A 7,140-nucleotide genomic window follows, 5' to 3' on the forward strand; every position below is an offset into this window, starting at 1 on the left:
GCCGGCGGTCTGGTCAGCGCCGGCGACCGTAGGTCGGAGCCGGCGGCCGGATCGGGTCGGCGCCGAAGGTCAGCGACGGCGCCGGGGATCGGGGGCCGGTAAGCTGGGGGTGGAGAGAGGGTAGGGAGAGAGAGAGAGGGGGAGAGAGCCGTTGGGAGAGAGAGAGGGGGGGGGCCATTGTGAAAGAAATCAATTTGTCGCTATTGCAATAACTTATTTTTATGATGAAATTTTTATGTGTCTAAAATTGTAACTAATTTAAGATAAATAATAGTTTGTCACGAATTGAATATGTTATTAGCCACAAAAAATGGTGTCATTAAAAACTTAAAATTCGTCACTAATGATACTTAATAAATGGAGCCAAAATATTTTTTGGTGGGAAACTTTAGAGGACAAAGCTTTGCTACAAAATTTTATGTCTTATCACTAAAAGTATGTACTTCATGTATTTAGATACGAAATGTAATTATCATCATGAAAAGTGAATAATTAGTGATGAATTTTATCTCGTAGCTATATATCATTTTGTTGTAGTGAGAAAAGAGAGTTTGACATGGTTGTGTCAATTAATTGAATTTAAAGGATATTTCGGACATTTCACATATTAACAATCTACGTGTCTTGACTGGAAGCGACTTTATGTCCATGTGTGTGCGGTAGCAAATGCATCATCCTGCAGTCTTACGAGTATAGTCTCTGTCTTTTGCAATTTAGCCTCTTCCAAGATTAGAATTGGTAGAGTTTTTACACCTCTTTTCCATTTAGTTCGTGTTTTCTCTTCTTTCATTTGCTTATTTTTGATTAATTCTTTCTTCATTCTTTTGTCTCTGTTTAAATGATATTTTGGTAATGAAATTTGGTGAATGGATAATTAAAATTGGGTAAAAAAACACACTTTTATGGTGGATAGGTTCTTTGGTAATGAAATTGGTGTAAAATTCTTCTTGCATGTTCCTAATTTGAGCCCTTCTAATTCTTCTCACCTTTTTCTTTTCGCTTCAAAAATGAAATGTTTAGTCTGAATCGACAGTGGATGGGTTCACTGATTTTTTGAAAATTTGGATAATGGGTAAAGGAAATATTTGGTGATGCGGCTTGGTTTTAGATTCGATTACGGGTAATGGAACTTTAGTGACTGCCCTTTGATTGTGTAAGAAAGTACTCTTTTAGGGTGGATGGATTCCTTGGTGATGGAATTGGTGTTATTCTATATAGATGATAAGAATTTAGGTGCAACTGATTTGATAAAACCTTTTGGTAAAAGAGAAGAAAATATGCAAGTGACTTACAATATCTAGATCTGTGGGTTTTCCTAAGGCTTACAAATTTTAGTGTTAGAAATTAATGTCTGCAGATTAATGATTGTTCAAGTCACCTAAAAGTTCTAAAAATTAGAGCTTTTTGCAATTCTTTATCTTCTTATTTTTGTGATTTTTGATATGTTTTGGCCGTGAAGTTTCGGCTTTTGGAGCATTTTTGTTGCGATTATTGCTTGCAAGAGGTGCTTTTTTCTTTTTCTAATGATTTTGATTTTCATGGAGATTGTTAGTACAAAAAAATGTCATGGTTTGTAAAAGATATATTTGGATATGCTTTCAGTATCAAGATTAAAATGTTATAAGTTGGTTATGTTGTTGATTACTGCGGGTGTAACTTCCTTAAAACTTCTCAAGCTTTGACTAGCGTTTTTGTTTTCTTGCTGTGATAAGGTTATTATATACGTTGGGAGATGTCTGTAGGTTGGACACCTGCAGTCATGGATGCGTAGTCTCCTCAGGTATTTTATTTGTATTTTTCTTATTTACTTCTGGCTGCATACTTAGAATATCGTGGCCCGACTTACTAAATTCTCGCGATAGCTCTGGCCATGGAGGTGCTTTTATGTGCAATTTTCTTACGGTCTGCATTATGATTTGCATCTTTCTGATTCTTTCCATGTGGTTTTGTCTAAATTTGTGTTGATTTGAAGTTTACTTTGGTGCCTTATGGCTATTTAACATAGAATCTCTTATTCATATGTACTTCTCCTGCCCCATTTCTTTTCGCTGCAATTATTGGTTGTTTCTTTCTTCTTGATCCTGCTTAGTTTTATGTGAATGGTCTTGATTGCAACTGCTTATGAACTGAACTAACGCTAAAGTTTTATGAACAATTTTAAAGTTGCATGCTGTCGAGGATTACAGTGATACATGACTTGAAAGCTGACAAAATATTCTTCGCTCAGCAAGAATATAAGTAGCAGCCTAGTTATCCTATCTTAGGCAGGTAGAAATTTACTCCTATCCTTCTTCTTGAGTTGTAAGAATCAAGTTATCTTGGGAAACTAATTTTTTTGGTCCACTCTATTGGTGATGCCTTCATGTAATACGACATTAGTTCATCTCGTCAAATTAGGAGTGCTTTTTCAATTTTGGTTGCTTATTTGATGGGACATCTATGATTTATCAATAAAGTTGCATGATATGATCTGATGGAAATATATACAGAAGCATTTAGATCCGTCTAAGTACTATGAGAAAGAACTACTTAACCTTGACTCACATGGTAATGCTCATATGGATAACAACAATATACCCACTGACTTGGGCTACCATACAAGATTTAATAGTAAATAAAATAAATCTAACTGAGCCAGTGGTGGCAGGCATTCTTGAACTTGGCTGTGTGATCACGTTAATAATTTTCTTGGAAAATCTTCTCCTGGGATTTTGAGTAGGAAATTTATTTAGGGGAGATAAATAAGATAAATACACAACATTCTGTACATAAAAGTGAATAAACAAAGTTAGATTACATTGATTTTGATCAATTCTTGAAAAAAAAAAAAGAAGAGTTTTGCAAGAATCCTCATACCTTGTTAAGAAAAGAAGTAGAGCTGGTGGAAAGAGAAGCCATTTCCAATAGCAGAGAATCACTTACCTTCTGAAATGTCTTTGTGAATAATAGCAATTCCCTTAGCTTCTGAAATGTCTTTGTGAATAATATAAAGAATTTTGTATGACATTTGTAAAATAGGGACAAAATGCATGTTGTTGCTTTTGACTATTATAATCCCGGATAAAGTTTTAAGATCAACTTTTCATGTTTAGTATGAAGTACTCTATTAACTAAACTCGAGCTATACTAAAATGATAGGATTATTATCCCAATTCCCATATGAACATTGTCGGTTGCGATAAAATAATCTCATGCATGGAATATCCCTATTTATCTTATTTGGTATACCAAATAACCCTGGTCTAAAAATGTATTATATGGATAATAAACCAAAGAGACAGGATTCTGTGTAAGAGAATGGAATCTCATTTTGTTCATCCTTTATGCTTCTATTGAAACTGATAAACCTGATTTCGATTTTTTAATCAAAGTTTGATTTTGTTGATATATACATAGTATTAGTGGTAGGGCTGCCTTAATGTTGGTGTTGTTTTTAGTTAAATCCATCAGAGGTTGAAGTAGATGTTTCAAAGGAATTTCTGTTCTACTTTGATTTGGAAAACATAATGTTGCAGCTATAGCATTTACATTGACTGAACTCAGGGCTACCTAATTTAGGGCTAATTTGTTTGTACTTAATGGAGGTCTGAATTTGAATGGTTCAGACTTTAGACCAGTAAGTGCATTTGTTTTTTTCAAGATTTTAGCTCTTAATAGGTCTGAATACGTCTTAATCATTCAGATTTAGAATCAAGTCTTAATAGGTCTGAAAAGATATTTTGGTGTTAGATAATATTCACCGCCACTCTGTTCATAATCATCAATCACCACCACTAACCACCTCTGCCACCGCCACCATTATCAACCACCACCCACCAACACCACCACCACCAACCACCTCCACCATCACAACCACCATCGACAAGAAATTTCGCTACCAACCACTATTGTCGATCGCTACCACACCTACTACCTCTATTATTCTAATTATATTCACCCCCACCACCACCGTCAACAGAACCACCATCATCAACCACTACCGGTCAATCCCTGCTATCGATCAACTTATCTATCACAACTAGCACCACCACTAACTACCACTAATACATCACAACCTCCACACATTCTTCGGCCGCCACAATCATTGTCACTAGTAACACCACCTCTACCAGCACTTCAACCACTACCATCGCTATAATTTATCTCTACTAACAACCATCTCCAACATCATAGCTAATAACATCTCCAACTAGAACCAATACATCGTCAACCATCATGCATTCATTTTTCAGCCATCACAATCAACACCTCCAACTATTACCATCAACGTCACATCACAACCACCACCACCACTATCAACTGCCATCATCATAACAGTCACTACAATACCAACTATCACAACTATTACCACCAACATTATTGATTCCTAACATCAATCATTGTCGCCGCAACCACCATAATAAACTATCTCCACTATCACTAACAAACATAAATATATTTTTTCAATCAAATAATAATTTGTTGGAAACAGCCTCTGTAGAAATGCAAGGTAAGGCTGCGTGTGATACACCCTTATGGTGGGGCCTTTCCCCGGACACCGCTCATAGCGGTAGCTTTAGTGCAACGGGCTGCCCTTTTAAATAATAATTTGTTGTATTAAATTATATATTTTTCTAATATATAATTTGTTTTTAATTTGAATTGTATTTTTTTATTTTATTATATATACAAATAAATTTTTTTTACACATTCAGATATTGAAAAACAAACAATATTAATCATTCAGTTTTCTAATCTAAAGACAACATCATTCAGTTTTCAAATCTAAAGACAACATCTTAATCATTTAGATGTGCATTCAGATTCAGACGTCTGAATCTTGGAAAAAACAATGCAACCTTAGACCCCAAAGTTGTAACTCACTCAACTCATTTAAAAAAAATTGGATTATATATATATTCATTGATGAGTCAATTTGTACAAAAATTCAAATTATTAAATTGAATAGCTTAGGTTTTGTTTGAACAAACGTGCTATAATGTTGGTTATTGGTGTGCATCTCATGTACTTGAACAAAGAACACACTTGAAAGTGTCGAGATTTTTGTTTCTAGAGTTATTTTGTGAAGATTGTGTGGTTTTGGAAAGCTTGTGTACGCATGGATTACTTTGTACAGTTGTGTATGTTTTTCGCTTTCTTTTATGAACCATGTTTTTGACTTGAAAGACTATAAGAAAGTTTTTAGTGAGATTCATAAATATGATAAGAACTTTTGGGATAAAGGCATGGACGGAGCCGCCTATATCGAAGGTTGGTCAGGTGCACACCCTTAGTCGGAAAATTATGTTGTGTATATAGGCTAAAATGTTAGTTATTATGAGTGTGTATTTAATTTTTCACACCCTTAACGCAACTTGAAAAAAAAATTTGCACACTCTTCGTCAAATTTCTAGCTCCGCCACTCATTATAAAGGGTAGACGTAGAAAAATAAATTGACAGAAAAGAAAAGTGTGAGACCTCATTCTTTGCCAGAATGCAAACTGTATTTTTTCTTGTTTAAGATTAAGCCAAGTATTTCATACCACATGGCCATGTAGTAGTATTATTGTTATTCCCTCTTGGCTTTTTTGGTCATAGACCAAAGCTATATCTGGAACTGAAGGGACAACTGAGGAGCGTTTTTGTTTTAGCTCTTCTGCCTCATTATCAGCATTGAATCAGTGCCTCCCATGTCAATGAGACAAATTCCAACAGAATATTTGTAAAAGATCAGCCTTTTTGTTGGTAATACCACTAACCAAGAGGACAAACTGAGAAGGAAGAAGAAAAAGAGGCCGAGAGTTTAAATGCTGATTTTTCTGTACAAAGAATAAGAAGTGTATACATAGAACTCGTGAAATCTGGACTAGATTTTGCCTGTTTTACAAGTTCTATATGCACTAAAGATAAAACACAAAAACATAGAAGATACTGATTTTAATAAAGGAAGAAGCAATTTATTGCATTGGATGCATTTTTCTTGTTTACTTTACAGTGGTTGGTGAATTCTGAATGAGTTTCTTGATAGATTGAACTTTTTGTTGTTGCGTCATTTGATGAGTTTACTGAGTTGAATTTATGGCAACCTTGAATCTTTTGTTGATGTTTTCCTCATATTCCTAGGTGTTGAGCTTGGAGATGAAGTGAATTGCTTTATCTCCTTTGGGAGTGAATTGGTTTACGAATTTGGATCTTCCGGGATACTAATTTTAACATAGGAAGAAGCAATTCATTGCATTTTGGATACTTTTTTGTTTTTACTTTACAGTGTTGGTGAATTTTGAATGAGTTTCTTGAAAGATTGAACCTTCTTGTTGTTTTGTTATTCGACGAATTTACTGGGTTGAATTAGTGGAAAGCTTGATCTTTCGTTGTTTTTTACTGAAATTCGTAGGCGTATAGCTTGTGAAGGAAGTGAATTGCTTTATCTCACTTGAGAGTTTGCACCGGCTTCTCAAAAGCTCAAGTGTATATCGTGATAAACTACTATCTCTGGAAAAATTATATATTGTGGAGCACAAAGTCAACGTCGTGTCAAGAGTTTACTCAATTTTAAGAGTTTGTATGTCGTGTTAAAGAGTTTACTCAATTTTAAAATACTAAAAATATTCTTCATGTTGGGCTGTGCTGACACGGGTCATACCCCCTAGTCTTGACATATTTAAGGTGATGAGTTTTAAAGACATTTAGATATGTGCCAAATTTTGTTTTTTCATAAATAGTCTTTGACTGGATATTGGTATATTAAATATTCTTTTTTGAGCTCGTTACAAAAGAGTACACATTTTTATATTTTGAAAAACAAATAAGTTTAAACTTGTCTTTTATTTCTAATGTCATGTTATTTCTAAACGTCAATACTTTATATCGCATGTTTTGCATTATTTCTCGTTGTGTGTCATTCTTGTAAGCATGGTTCACGCAAATTTCCCCCCATCTTCCAAAATTATTAAATATTTTCGAGGGAACTCATCACATGTTTTAATTATCAAAACTGTCAAATCATATTTTTATCTTTAAGTCACGTTATTAATAGTCATAACTATCTCAAAGCCAGAGGTGAATTAAGGATTTCAAGTATACGGATGCACCATTACTTTTAAGATAAGATCTAAAAAAATAACTTGGCGAGCAAAAGACAATAGTGTGCTAGTTTACTT

At 34.4% G+C, this 7,140-nt stretch overlaps 1 long non-coding RNA gene across 3 annotated transcripts; it reads left to right on the forward strand.

Annotated features, from left to right (window-relative positions):
- The first annotated feature begins 635 nt into the window (after nucleotides 1–635).
- LOC107868155 lies at nucleotides 636–6,757 on the forward strand. Of its 3 annotated transcripts, XR_001673675.2 has the most exons (4): nucleotides 636–738; nucleotides 1,713–1,780; nucleotides 2,164–2,268; nucleotides 6,104–6,359. It is a non-coding gene; the product is annotated as an uncharacterized LOC107868155 (long non-coding RNA). The 3 variants fall into 3 exon arrangements; XR_001673676.2 differs by lacking the exons at nucleotides 2,164–2,268; nucleotides 6,104–6,359 and adding an exon at nucleotides 6,375–6,757; XR_001673677.2 differs by lacking the exon at nucleotides 2,164–2,268.
- The last annotated feature ends 383 nt before the right edge of the window (nucleotides 6,758–7,140 follow it).

This window comes from Capsicum annuum, chromosome 4 (genome assembly GCF_002878395.1).
Source record: "Capsicum annuum cultivar UCD-10X-F1 chromosome 4, UCD10Xv1.1, whole genome shotgun sequence".
In the NCBI taxonomy this organism is placed as follows: Eukaryota; Viridiplantae; Streptophyta; class Magnoliopsida; order Solanales; family Solanaceae; genus Capsicum; species Capsicum annuum.